Source organism: Oncorhynchus masou, chromosome 12 (genome assembly GCF_036934945.1).
Source record: "Oncorhynchus masou masou isolate Uvic2021 chromosome 12, UVic_Omas_1.1, whole genome shotgun sequence".
NCBI classification, from domain to species: domain Eukaryota; kingdom Metazoa; phylum Chordata; class Actinopteri; order Salmoniformes; family Salmonidae; genus Oncorhynchus; species Oncorhynchus masou.
Window position 1 is genome coordinate 95421600 of NC_088223.1, and position 15324 is coordinate 95436923.

Here is a 15324-nt window from a genome sequence, read left to right on the forward strand (position 1 = left end):
AGCCACTACACCTTAATTCCCTAGCACATTCCCCTAGCCACTACGCCCTAATCCCCAGCACATTCCCCTAGCCACTACGCCCTAATCCCTAGCACATTCCCCTAGCCACTACGCCCTAATCCCCAGCACATTCCCTAGCCACTACGCCCTAATCCCCAGCACATTCCCCTAGCCACTACGCCCTAATCCCCAGCACATTCCCCTAGCCTCTACGCCCTAATCCCTAGCACATTCCCCTAGCCACTACGCCCTAATCCCTAGCACATTACCCTAGCCACTACGCCCTAATCCCCAGCACATTCCCCTAGCCACTACGACCTAATCCCCAGCACATTCCCCTAGCCACTACGACCTAATCCCCAGCACATCCCCCTAGCCACTACGGCCTAATCCCCAACACATTCCCCTAGCCACTACGACCTAATCCCCAGCACATTCCCCTCGCCACTACGCCCTAATCCCCAGCACATTCCCCTAGCCACTACGACCTAATCCCCAGCACATTCCCCTAGCCACTACGACCTAATCCCCAGCACATTCCCCGAGCCACTACACCCTAACCCCCAACACCTGTCCCTCGCCACCACGCGCTAATCCCTAGCACCTTCCTCTAGCCACTACGCCCTAATCCCTAGCACATTCCCCTAGCCAGTACGCCCTAATCCCTAGCACATTCCCCTAGCCACTACGCCCTAATCCCTAGCACATTCCCCTAGCCACTATGCCCTAATCCCTAGCACATTCCACTAGCCACTACGCCCCTAATCCCCAGCACATTCCCCAGCCACTACGCGCTAATCCCTAGCACATTCCCCTAGCCACTACACCTTAATTCCCTAGCACATTCACCTAGCCACTACGCCCTAATCCCCAGCACATTCCCTAGCCACTACGCCCTAATCCCTAGCACATTCCCCTAGCCACTACGCCCCTAATCCCCAGCACATTCCCTAGCCACTACGCCTAATCCCCAGCACATTCCCTAGCCACTACGCCTAATCCCTAGCACATTCCCCTAGCCACTACGCCCTAATCCCTAGCACATTACCCTAGCCACTACGCCCTAATCCCCAGCACATTCCCTAGCCACTACGACCTAATCCCCAGCACATTCCCTAGCCACTACGACCTAATCCCCAGCACATTCCCCTAGCCACTACGACCTAATCCCCAGCACATCCCCCTAGCCACTACGGCCTAATCCCCAACACATTCCCCTAGCCACTACGACCTAATCCCCAGCACATTCCCCTAGCCACTACGACCTAATCCCCAGCACCTTCCCCTAGCCACTACGACCTAATCCCCAGCATATTCCCCTAGCCACTACGACCTAATCCCCAGCACATTCCCCTAGCCACTACGACCTAATCCCCAGCACATTCCCCTAGTCACTACGACCTAATCCCCAGCACATTCCCCTAGCCACTACGACCTAGCCCCCAGCACATTCCCCTCGTCACTACGACCTAATCCACAGCACATTCCCCTCGCCACTACGACGTAATCAAAAGCACATTCCCCTCGCCACTACGACCTAATCCCCAGCACATTCCCCTAGCCACTACGCCCTAATCCCTAGCACATTCCCCTAGCCAGTACGCCCTAATCCCTAGCACATTCCCCTAGCCACTACGCCCTAATCCCTAGCACATTCCCCTAGCCACTATGCCCTAATCCCTAGCACATTCCACTAGCCACTACGCCCTAATCCCCAGCACATTCCCCCAGCCACTACGCGCTAATCCCTAGCACATTCCCCTAGCCACTACACCTTAATTCCCTAGCACATTCCCCTAGCCACTACGCCCTAATCCCCAGCACATTCCCCTAGCCACTACGCCCTAATCCCTAGCACATTCCCCTAGCCACTACGCCCTAATCCCCAGCACATTCCCCTAGCCACTACGCCCTAATCCCCAGCACATTCCCCTAGCCACTACGACCTAATCCCCAGCACATTCCCCTAGCCACTACGCCCTAATCCCTAGCACATTCCCCTAGCCACTACGCCCTAATCCCTAGCACATTACCCTAGCCACTACGCCCTAATCCCCAGCACATTCCCCTAGCCACTACGACCTAATCCCCAGCACATTCCCCTAGCCACTACGACCTAATCCCAAGCACATTCCCCTAGCCACTACGACCTAATCCCCAGCACATCCCCCTAGCCACTACGACCTAATCCCCAGCACATCCCCCTAGCCACTACGGCCTAATCCCCAACACATTCCCCTAGCCACTACGACCTAATCCCCAGCACATTCCCCTCGCCACTACACCCTAATCCCCAGCACATTCCCCTAGCCACTACGACCTAATCCCCAGCACATTCCCCTAGCCACTGCGACCTAATCCCCAGCACATTCCCCTAGCCACTACGACCTAATCCCCAGCACATTCCCCTAGCCACTACGACCTAATCCCCAGCACCTTCCCCTAGCCACTACGACCTAATCCCCAGCATATTCCCCTAGCCACTACGACCTAATCCCCAGCACATTCCCCTAGCCACTACGACCTAATCCCCAGCACATTCCCCTAGTCACTACGACCTAATCCCCAGCACATTCCCCTAGCCACTACGACCTAGCCCCCAGCACATTCCCCTCGCCACTACGACCTAATCCACAGCACATTCCCCTCGCCACTACGACCTAATCAAAAGCACATTCCCCTCGCCACTACGACCTAATCCCCAGCACATTCCCCTCGCCACTACGACCTAATCCCAAGCACATTCCCCTAGCCAGTACGCCCTAATCCCCAGCACATTCCCCTAGCCACTACGCCCTAATCCCCAGCACATTCCCGTAGCCACTACGACCGAATCCCCAGCACATTCCCGTAGCCACTATGACCTAATCCCCAGCACATTCCCCTAGCCACTACGACCTAATCCCCAGCACATTCCCTAGCCACTACGACCTAATCCCCAGCACATTCCCTAGCCACTACGCCCTGATCCCCAGCACATTCCCTCGCCACTACGACCTAATCCCCAGCACATTCCCTAGCCACTACGACCTAATACCCAGCACATTCCCCTCGCCACTACGACCTAATCCCCAGCACATTCCCCTAGCCACTACGACCTAATCCCCAGCACATTCCCCTCGCCACTACGACCTAATCCCCAGCACATTCCCTAGCCACTACGACCTAATCCCCAGCACATTCCCCTAGCCACTACGACCTAATCCCCAGCACATTCCCTCGCCACTACGACCCTAATCCCCAGCACATTCCCCTAGCCACTACGACCTAATCCCAAGCACATTCCCCTAGCCACTACGCCCTAATCCCCAGCACATTCCCCTAGCCACTACGACCTAATCCACAGCACATTCCCCTCGCCACTACGACCTAATCCCCAGCACATTCCCTAGCCACTACGACCTAATCCCAAGCACATTCCCTAGCCACTACGCCTAATCCCCAGCACATTCCCCTAGCCACTATGACCTTATCCCCAGCACATTCCCCTCGCCACTACGACCTAGCCCCCACCACGTACCCTTAAAAGCAGTGAGCTCAGGGCAGATGTCCTCTCCTGGTCAGCCTAAATTGACCCTAGTGTCTCAGTGTAATAGTAATACGTGACAGGAGATGTTATATCACAATGTTACTCTTTAACCACCTGGGAGGGAGGGAGGGAGGTCAGAACAGAACAGGAAGGCTTTGTTCACGTTATGACATAACTGGTCTCCTTTAGTTGTAGTTTGGTCAGAGATGGTCTATAATGTTGAGGTTGTATTTGAGCTCCGGTCCCATGCCAGAGTCCAACTGTGTGTGAACAGATCATCTATCTGAGAGAGGAGTAGCAGTCTGTTCTGTTCACATGCACTATAGGGTTTCCCAATCCTGCTCCTGGTAACCCAAAGGGATGCACATTTCTGGTTTTGGCAGTAGCACTAACATACTTGATTCAACTAATCAATGTATCATCAAGCCATAAGTTTGAATCCGGTGTGTAGCACTAAGGCTGAGTGCTAAGGATCAGTATTGAGAAACCCTACAGTAAAAGGTTCTGTTTCACCTCTAACCTGTCATATCAAAGGTTCTGTTTCACCTCTAACCTGCCATCTCAAAGGTTCTGTATCACTCCACTAACCTGCCATATCAAAGGTTCTGTATCACTCCACTAACCTGCCATCTCAAAGGTTCTGTATCACTCCACTAACCTGCCATCTCAAAGGTTCTGTATCACTCCAATAACCTGCCATCTCAAAGGTTCTGTATCACTCCACTAACCTGCCATCTCAAAGGTTCTGTTTCACCTCTAAGCTGCCATATAAAAGGTTCTGTATCACTCCTCTAACCTGCCATATCAAAGGTTCTGTATCACCTCTAACCTGCCGTCTCAAAGGTTCTGTATCACTCCACTAACCTGCCGTCTCAAAGGTTCTGTATCACTCCACTGACCTGCCATCTCAAAGGTTCTGTATCACCTCTAACCTGCCATCTCAAAGGTTCTGTATCACCTCTAACCTGCCATCTCAAAGGTTCTGTATCACCTCTAACCTGCCATCTCAAAGGTTCTGTATCACTCCACTAACCTGCCATCTCAAAGGTTCTGTATCACTCCACTAACCTGCCATCTCAAAGGTTATGTATCACCTCTAACCTGCCATAACAAAGGTTCTGTATCACTCCTCTAACCTGCCATCTCAAAGGTTATGTATCACCTCTAACCTGCCATCTCAAAGGTTCTGTATCACTCCACCTACCTGCCATCTCAAAGGTTCTGTATCACTCCTCTAACCTGCCATCTCAAAGGTTCTGTATCACTCCACTAACCTGCCATCTCAAAGGTTCTGTATCACTCCACTAACCTGCCATCTCAAAGGTTCTGTATCACTCCACTAACCTGCCATCTCAAAGGTTTTGTATCACTCCACTAACCTGCCATATCAAAGGTTCTGTATCACTCCACTAACCTGCCATATCAAAGGTTCTGTTTCACCTCTAACCTGCCATATCAAAGGTTCTGTATCACTCCACTAACCTGCCATATCAAAGGTTCTGTATCACCTCTAACCTGCCATATCAAAGATTCTGTATCACCTCTAACCTGCCATCTCAAAGGTTCTGTATCACTCCACTAACCTGCCACATCAAAGGTTCTGTATCACTACACTAACCTGCCATATCAAAGGTTCTGTATCACTCCACTAACCTGCCACATCAAAGGTTCTGTATCACTACACTAACATGCCATCACAAAGGTTCTGTTTCACCTCTAACCTGCCATCTCAAAGGTTCTGTATCACTCAACAAACCTGCCATCTCAAAGGTTCTGTATCACTCCACTAACCTGCCATATCAAAGGTTCTGTATCACTCCACTAACCTGCCATATCAAAGGTTCTGTATCACTCCACAAACCTGCCATCTCAAAGGTTCTGTATTACTCCACTAACCTGCCATATCAAAGGTTCTGTATCACCTCTAACCTGCCATATCAAAGATTCTGTATCACCTCTAATCTCCATCTCAAAGGTTCTGTATCACTCCATTAATCTGCCATCTCAAAGGTTCTGTATCACTCCAATAACCTGCCATATCAAAGGTTCTGTATCACTCCACTAACCTGCCATCTCAAAGGTTCTGTATCACCTCTAACCTGCCATATCAAAGGTTCTGTATCACTCCACCAACCTGCCATATCAAACGTTGTGTATCACCTCTAACCTGCCGTCTCAAAGGTTCTGTATCACCTCAAACCTGCCATATCAAAGGTTCTGTATCACTCCACGAACCTACCATATCAAAGGTTCTGTATCACTCCACTAACCTGCCATATCAAAGGTTCTATATCACTCCACTAGCCTGCCGTCTCAAAGGTTCTGTATCACTCCACTAACCTGCCATATCAAAGGTTCTCTATCACTCCACTAACCTGCCATATCAAAAGTTCTCTATCACTCCACTAACCTGCCATATCAAAGGTTCTGTATCACTCCACTAACCTGCCATATCAAAGGTTCTGTATCACTCCACTAACCTGCCACATCAAAGGTTCTGTATCACTACACTAACCTGCCATATCAAAGGTTCTGTATCACTCCACTAACCTGCCACATCAAAGGTTCTGTATCACTACACTAACCTGCCGTCACAAAGGTTCTGTTTCACCTCTAACCTGCCATTTCAAAGGTTCTGTATCACTCCACAAACCTGCCGTCTCAAAGGTTCTGTATCACTCCACTAACCTGCCATCTCAAAGGTTCTGTATCACTCCACTAACCTGCCATATCAAAGGTTCTGTATCACTCCACTAACCTGCCATATCAAAGGTTCTGTATCACTACACTAACCTGTCATATCAAAGGTTCTGTATCACTCAACTAACCCGCCATATCAAAGGTTTTGTATCACTCCACTAACCTGCCATATCAAAGGTTCTGTATCACTCCACTAACCTGCCACATCAAAGGTTCTGTATCACTCCACTAACCTGCCACCTCAAAGGTTATGTATCACTCCACTAACCTGCCATCTCAAAGGTTCTGTATCACTCCACTAACCTGCCGTCTCAAAGGTTCTGTATCACTCCACTAACCTGCCGTCTCAAAGGTTCTGTATCACTCCACTAACCTGCTAAATCAAAGGTTCTGTATCACTCCACTAACCTGCTATCTCAAAGGTTCTGTATCACTCCACTAACCTGCCGGCTCAATGGTTCTGTATCACTCCACTAACCTGCCATCTCAAAGGTTCTGTATCACCTCTAACCTGCCGTCTCAAAGGTTCTGTATCACTCCTCTAACCTGCCATCTCAAAGGTTCTTTATCACTCCTCTAACCTGCCATATCAAAGGTCCTATATCACATCTAACCTGCCATCTCAAAGGTTATGTATCACTCCACTAACCTGCCATCTCAAAGGTTCTGTATCACTCCACTAACCTGCCATCTCAAAGGTTCTGTATCACTCCACTAACCTGCCATCTCAAAGGTTCTGTATCACTCCACTAACCTGCCGTCTCAATGGTTCTGTATCATTCCACCTACCTGCCATCTCAAAGGTTCTGTATCACTCCACTAACCTGCCGTCTCAAAGGTTCTGTATCACCTCTAACCTGCCATATCAATGATTCTGTATCACCTCTAACCTGCCATCTCAAAGGTTCTGTATCACTCCACTAACCTGCCACATCAAAGGTTCTGTATCACTACACTAACCTGCCATATCAAAGGTTCTGTATCACTCCACTAACCTGCCACATCAAAGGTTCTGTATCACTACACTAACCTGCCATCACAAAGGTTCTGTTTCACCTCTAACCTGCCATCTCAAAGGTTCTGTATCACTCAACAAACCTGCCATCTCAAAGGTTCTGTATCACTCCACTAACCTGCCATATCAAAGGTTCTGTATCACTCCACTGACCTGCCATATCAAAGGTTCTGTATCACTCCACAAACCTGCCATCTCAAAGGTTCTGTATCACTCCACTAACCTGCCATATCAAAGGTTCTGTATCACTCCACTAACCTGCCATATCAAAGGTTCTGTATCACTCCACTAACCTGCCATATCATAGGTTCTGTATCACCTCTAACCTGCCATATCAAAGATTCTGTATCACCTCTAATCTCCATCTCAAAGGTTCTGTATCACTCCATTAACCTGCCATATCAAAGGTTCTGTATCACTCCACTAACCTGCCATCTCAAAGGTTCTGTATCACCTCTAACCTGCCATATCAAAGGTTCTGTATCACTCCACTAACCTGCCATATCAAACGTTGTGTATCACCTCTAACCTGCCGTCTCAAAGGTTCTGTATCACCTCAAACCTGCCATATCAAAGGTTCTGTATCACTCCACGAACCTACCATATCAAATTTTCTGTATCACTCCACTAACCTGCCATATCAAAGGTTCTCTATCACTCCACTAACCTGCCATATCAAAAGTTCTCTATCACTCCACTAACCTGCCATATCAAAGGTTCTGTATCACTCCACTAACCTGCCATATCAAAGGTTCTGTATCACTCCACTAACCTGCCATATCAAAGGTTCTGTATCACTCCACTAACCTGCCACATCAAAGGTTCTGTATCACTACACTAACCTGCCATCACAAAAGTTCTGTTTCACCTCTAACCTGCCATTTCAAAGGTTCTGTATCACTCCACAAACCTGCCGTCTCAAAGGTTCTGTATCACTCCACTAACCTGCCATCTCAAAGGTTCTGTATCACTCCACTAACCTGCCATATCAAAGGTTCTGTATCACTCCACTAACCTGCCATATCAAAGGTTCTGTATCACTACACTAACCTGTCATATCAAAGGTTCTGTATCACTCAACTAACCCGCCATATCAAAGGTTCTGTATCACTCCACTAACCTGCCACATCAAAGGTTCTGTATCACTCCACTAACCTGCCATCTCAAAGGTTCTGTATCACTCCACTAACCTGCCGTCTCAAAGGTTCTGTATCACTCCACTAACCTGCTGAATCAAAGGTTCTGTATCACTCCAATAACCTGCTATCTCAAAGGTTCTGTATCACTCCACTAACCTGCCGGCTCAATGGTTCTGTATCACTCCACTAACCTGCCATCTCAAAGGTTCTGTATCACCTCTAACCTGCCGTCTCAAAGGTTCTGTATCACTCCTCTAACCTGCCATCTCAAAGGTTCTTTATCACTCCTCTAACCTGCCATATCAAAGGTCCTATATCACCTCTAACCTGCCATCTCCAAAGGTTATGTATCACTCCACTAACCTGCCATCTCAAAGGTTCTGTATCACTCCACTAACCTGCCGTCTCAAAGGTTCTGTATCCTCCACTAACCTTCTATATCAAAGGTTCTGTATCCTCCACTAACCTGCCGGGTCAATGGTTCTGTATCACTCCACTAACCTGCCATCTCAAAGGTTCTGTATCACCTCTAACCTGCCGTCTCAAAGGTTCTGTATCACTAACCTGCCATATCAAAGGTTCTGTATCACTCCACTAACCTGCCATATCAAAGGTTCTGTATCACTCCACTAACCTGCCGTCTCAATGGTTCTGTATCACTCCACTAACCTGCCATATCAAAGGTTCTGTATCACTCCACTAACCTGCCATCTCAAAGGTTCTGTTTCACTCCTCTAACCTGCCATCTCAAAGGTTCTGTATCACTCCTCTAACCTGCCATCTCAAAGGTTATGTATCACCTTTAACCTGCCATCTCAAAGGTTCTGTATCACCTCTAACCTGCCGTCTCAAAGGTTCTGTATCACTCCATTAACCTGCCATCTCAAAGGTTCTGTATCACTCCACTAACCTGCCATCTCAAAGGTTCTGTATCACTCCACTAACCTGCCGTCTCAATGGTTCTGTATCATTCCACCTACCTGCCATCTCAAAGGTTCTGTATCACTCCACTAACCTGCCGTCTCAAAGGTTCTGTATCCTCCACTAACCTGCCATCTCAAAGGTTCTGTATCACTCCACTAACCTGCCGTCTCAATGGTTCTGTATCACTACACTAACCTGCCATATCAAAGGTTCTGTATCACTCCAATAACCTGCCGTGTCAATGGTTCTGTATCACTCCACTAACCTGCCATCTCAAAGGTTATGTATCACCTCTAACCTGCCATATCAAAGGTTCTGTATCCTCCTTTAACCTGCCATATCAAACGTTCTGTATCACCTCTAACCTGCCGTCTCAAAGGTTCTGTATCACTCCACTAACCTGCCATCTCAAAGGTTCTGTATCACTCCACTAACCTGCCATATCAAAGGTTCTGTTTCACCTCTAACCTGCCATATCAAAGGTTCTGTATCCTCCTCTAACCTGCCATATCAAAGGTTCTGTATCACCTCTAACCTGCCGTCTCAAAGGTTCTGTATCACTCCACTAACCTGCCATCTCAAAGGTTCTGTATCACTCCACTAACCTGCCATATCAAAGGTTCTGTTTCACCTCTAACCTGCCATATCAAAGGTTCTGTATCACTCCTCTAACCTGCCATATCAAAGGTTCTGTATCACCTCTAACCTGCCGTCTCAAAGGTTCTGTATCACTCCACTAACCTCCCATATCAAAGGTTCTGTTTCACCTCTAACCTGCCATATCAAAGGTTCTGTATCACTCCACTAACCTGCCATATCAAAGGTTCTGTATCACCTCTAACCTGCCATATCAAAGATTCTGTATCACCTCTAATCTCCATCTCAAAGGTTTTGTATCACTCCATTAATCTGCCATCTCAAAGGTTCTGTACCACTCCACTAACCTGCCATATCGAAGGTTCTGTATCACTCCACTAACCTGCCGTCTCAATGGTTCTGTATCACTCCACTAACCTGCCATATCAAAGGTTCTGTATCACTCCACTAACCTGCCATCTCAAAGGTTCTGTTTCACTCCTCTAACCTGCCATCTCAAAGGTTCTGTATCACTCCTCTAACCTGCCATCTCAAAGGTTATGTATCACCTTTAACCTGCCATCTCAAAGGTTCTGTATCACCTCTAACCTGCCGTCTCAAAGGTTCTGTATCACTCCACTAACCTGCCATCTCAAAGGTTCTGTATCACTCCACTAACCTGCCATCTCAAAGGTTCTGTATCACTCCACTAACCTGCCGTCTCAATGGTTCTGTATCATTCCACCTACCTGCCATCTCAAAGGTTCTGTATCACTCCACTAACCTGCCGTCTCAAAGGTTCTGTATCACTCCACTAACCTGCCATCTCAAAGGTTCTGTATCACTCCACTAACCTGCCGTCTCAATGGTTCTGTATCACTACACTAACCTGCCATATCAAAGGTTCTGTATCACTCCAATAACCTGCCGTCTCAATGGTTCTGTATCACTCCACTAACCTGCCATCTCAAAGGTTATGTATCACCTCTAACCTGCCATATCAAAGATTCTGTATCACCTCTAATCTCCATCTCAAAGGTTTTGTATCACTCCATTAATCTGCCATCTCAAAGGTTCTGTATCACTCCAATAACCTGCCATATCAAAGGTTCTGTATCACTCCACTAACCTGCCAACTCAAAGGTTCTGTATCACCTCTAACCTGCCGTCTCAAAGGTTCTGTATCACCTCAAACCTGCCATATCAAAGGTTCTGTATCACTCCACTAACCTACCATATCAAAGGTTCTGTATCACTCCACTAACCTGCCATATCAAAGGTTCTATATCACTCCACTAGCCTGCCGTCTCAAAGGTTCTGTATCACTACACTAACCTGCCATATCAAAGGTTCTTTATCACTCCACTAGCCTGCCGTCTCAAAGGTTCTGTATCACTCCACTAACCTGCCATATCAAAGGTTCTATATCACTCCACTAGCCTGCCGTCTCAAAGGTTCTGTATCACTACACTAACCTGCCATATCAAAGGTTCTTTATCACTCCACTAGCCTGCCGTCTCAAAGGTTCTGTATCACTACACTAACCTGCCATATCAAAGGTTCTTTATCACTCCACTAGCCTGCCGTCTCAAAGGTTCTGTATCACTCCACTAACCTGCCATATCAAAGGTTCTTTATCACTCCACTAACCTGCCACATCAAAGGTTCTGTATCACTACACTAACCTGCCATCACAAAGGTTCTGTTTCACCTCTAACCTGCCATTTCAAAGGTTCTGTATCACTCCACTAACCTGCCGGCTCACAGGTTCTGTATCACTCCACTAACCTGCCATCTCAAAGGTTCTGTATCACTCCACGAACCTGCCATATCAAAGGTTCTGTATCACTCCACTAACCTGCCATATCAAAGGTTCTGTATCACTCCACTAACCTACCATATCAAAGGTTCTGTATCACTCCACTAACCTGTCATATCAAAGGTTCTGTATCACTCAACTAACCTGCCTTATCAAAGGTTCTGTATCACTCCACTAACCTGCCATATCAAAGGTTCTGTATCACTCCACTAACCTGCCATATCAAAGGCTGTGTATCACTCCACTAACCTGCCATCTCAAAGGTTCTGTATCACTCCACTAACCTGCCATCTCAAAGGTTCTGTATCACTCCACTAACCTGCTATATCAAAGGTTCTGTATCACTCCACTAACCTGCTATCTCAAAGGTTCTGTATCACTCCACTAACCTGCCAACTCAAAGGTTCTGTATCACCTCTAACCTACCGTCTCAAAGGTTCTGTATCACCTCAAACCTGCCATATCAAAGGTTCTGTATCACTCCACTAACCTACCATATCAAAGGTTCTGTATCACTCCACTAACCTGCCATATCAAAGGTTCTATATCACTCCACTAGCCATGCCGTCTCAAAGGTTCTGTATCACTACACTAACCTGCCATATCAAAGGTTCTTTATCACTCCACTAGCCTGCCGTCTCAAAGGTTCTGTACCACTCCACTAACCTGCCATATCAAAGGTTCTTTATCACTCCACTAACCTGCCACATCAAAGGTTCTGTATCACTCCACTAACCTGCCATCACAAAGGTTCTGTTTCACCTCTAACCTGCCATTTCAAAGGTTCTGTATCACTCCACTAACCTGCCGGCTCAAAGGTTCTGTATCACTCCACTAACCTGCCATCTCAAAGGTTCTGTATCACTCCACGAACCTGCCATATCAAAGGTTCTGTATCACTCCACTAACCTGCCATATCAAAGGTTCTGTATCACTCCACTAACCTACCATATCAAAGGTTCTGTATCACTCCACTAACCTGTCATATCAAAGGTTCTGTATCACTCAACTAACCTGCCTTATCAAAGGTTCTGTATCACTCCACTAACCTGCCATATCAAAGGTTCTGTATCACTCCACTAACCTGCCATATCAAAGGCTGTGTATCACTCCACTAACCTGCCATCTCAAAGGTTCTGTATCACTCCACTAACCTGCCATATCAAAGGTTCTTTATCACTCCACTAACCTGCCACATCAAAGGTTCTGTATCACTCCACTAACCTGCCATCACAAAGGTTCTGTTTCACCTCTAACCTGCCATTTCAAAGGTTCTGTATCACTCCACTAACCTGCCGGCTCAAAGGTTCTGTATCACTCCACTAACCTGCCATCTCAAAGGTTCTGTATCACTCCACGAACCTGCCATATCAAAGGTTCTGTATCACTCCACTAACCTGCCATATCAAAGGTTCTGTATCACTCCACTAACCTACCATATCAAAGGTTCTGTATCACTCCACTAACCTGTCATATCAAAGGTTCTGTTTCACTCAACTAACCTGCCTTATCAAAGGTTCTGTATCACTCCACTAACCTGCCATATCAAAGGTTCTGTATCACTCCACTAACCTGCCATATCAAAGGCTGTGTATCACTCCACTAACCTGCCATCTCAAAGGTTCTGTATCACTCCACTAACCTGCCATCTCAAAGGTTCTGTATCACTCCACTAACCTGCTATATCAAAGGTTCTGTATCACTCCACTAACCTGCTATCTCAAAGGTTCTGTATCACTCCACTAACCTGCCGGCTCAATGGTTCTGTATCACTCCACTAACCTGCCGTCTCAAAGGTTCTGTATCACCTCTAACCTGCCGTCTCAAAGGTTCTGTATCACTCCACTAACCTGCCATATCAAAGGTTCTGTATCATCTCTAACCTGCCATCTCAAAGGTTCTGTATCACCTCTAACCTGCCGTCTCAAAGGTTCTGTATCACTCCTCTAACCTGCCATCTCAAAGGTTCTGTATCACTCCACTAACCTGCCATCTCAAAGGTTCTGTATCACTCCACTAACCTGCCATCTCAAAGGTTATGTATCACTCCTCTAACCTGTCATCTCAAAGGTTCTGTAGCACTCCTCTAACCTGCCATATCAAAGGTCCTATATCACCTCTAACCTGCCATCTCAAAGGTTCTGTATCACTCCACTAACCTGCCGTCTCAAAGGTTCTGTATCACTCCACTAACCTGCCATCTCAAAGGTTCTGTATCACTCCACTAACCTGCCGTCTCAATGGTTCTGTATCACTACACTAACCTGCCATATCAAAGGTTCTGTATCACTCCAATAACCTGCCGTCTCAATGGTTCTGTATCACTCCACTAACCTGCCATCTCAAAGGTTATGTATCACCTCTAACCTGCCATATCAAAGGTTCTGTATCACTCCTTTAACCTGCCATATCAAACGTTCTGTATCACCTCTAACCTGCCGTCTCAAAGGTTCTGTATCACTCCACTAACCTGCCATCTCAAAGGTTCTGTATCACTCCACTAACCTGCCATATCAAAGGTTCTGTTTCACCTCTAACCTGCCATATCAAAGGTTCTGTATCACTCCTCTAACCTGCCATATCAAAGGTTCTGTATCACCTCTAACCTGCCGTCTCAAAGGTTCTGTATCACTCCACTAACCTGCCATCTCAAAGGTTCTGTATCACTCCACTAACCTGCCATATCAAAGGTTCTGTTTCACCTCTAACCTGCCATATCAAAGGTTCTGTATCACTCCTCTAACCTGCCATATCAAAGGTTCTGTATCACCTCTAACCTGCCGTCTCAAAGGTTCTGTATCACTCCACTAACCTGCCATATCAAAGGTTCTGTTTCACCTCTAACCTGCCATATCAAAGGTTCTGTATCACTCCACTAACCTGCCATATCAAAGGTTCTGTATCACCTCTAACCTGCCATATCAAAGGTTCTGTATCACCTCTAATCTCCATCTCAAAGGTTTTGTATCACTCCATTAATCTGCCATCTCAAAGGTTCTGTATCACTCCAATAACCTGCCATATCAAAGGTTCTGTATCACTCCACTAACCTGCCAACTCAAAGGTTCTGTATCACCTCTAACCTGCCGTCTCAAAGGTTCTGTATCACCTCAAACCTGCCATATCAAAGGTTCTGTATCACTCCACTAACCTACCATATCAAAGGTTCTGTATCACTCCACTAACCTGCCATATCAAAGGTTCTATATCACTCCACTAGCCTGCCGTCTCAAAGGTTCTGTATCACTCCACTAACCTGCCATATCAAAGGTTCTTTATCACTCCACTAACCTGCCACATCAAAGGTTCTGTATCACTACACTAACCTGCCATCACAAAGGTTCTGTTTCACCTCTAACCTGCCATTTCAAAGGTTCTGTATCACTCCACTAACCTGCCGGCTCAAAGGTTCTGTATCACTCCACTAACCTGCCATCTCAAAGGTTCTGTATCACTCCACGAACCTGCCATATCAAAGGTTCTGTATCACTCCACTAACCTGCCATATCAAAGGTTCTGTATCACTCCACTAACCTACCATATCAAAGGTTCTGTATCACTCCACTAACCTGTCATATCAAAGGTTCTGTATCACTCAACTAACCTGCCTTATCAAAGGTTC

General features: G+C 46.9%; 1 protein-coding gene across 1 annotated transcript in view; it reads left to right on the top strand.

Annotated features, from left to right (window-relative positions):
• LOC135549441 (multidrug and toxin extrusion protein 1-like) overlaps window positions 1–15324 on the top strand; it is a 73265-nt gene that overhangs the window by 38898 nt on the left and 19043 nt on the right. The window lies entirely within an intron of this gene.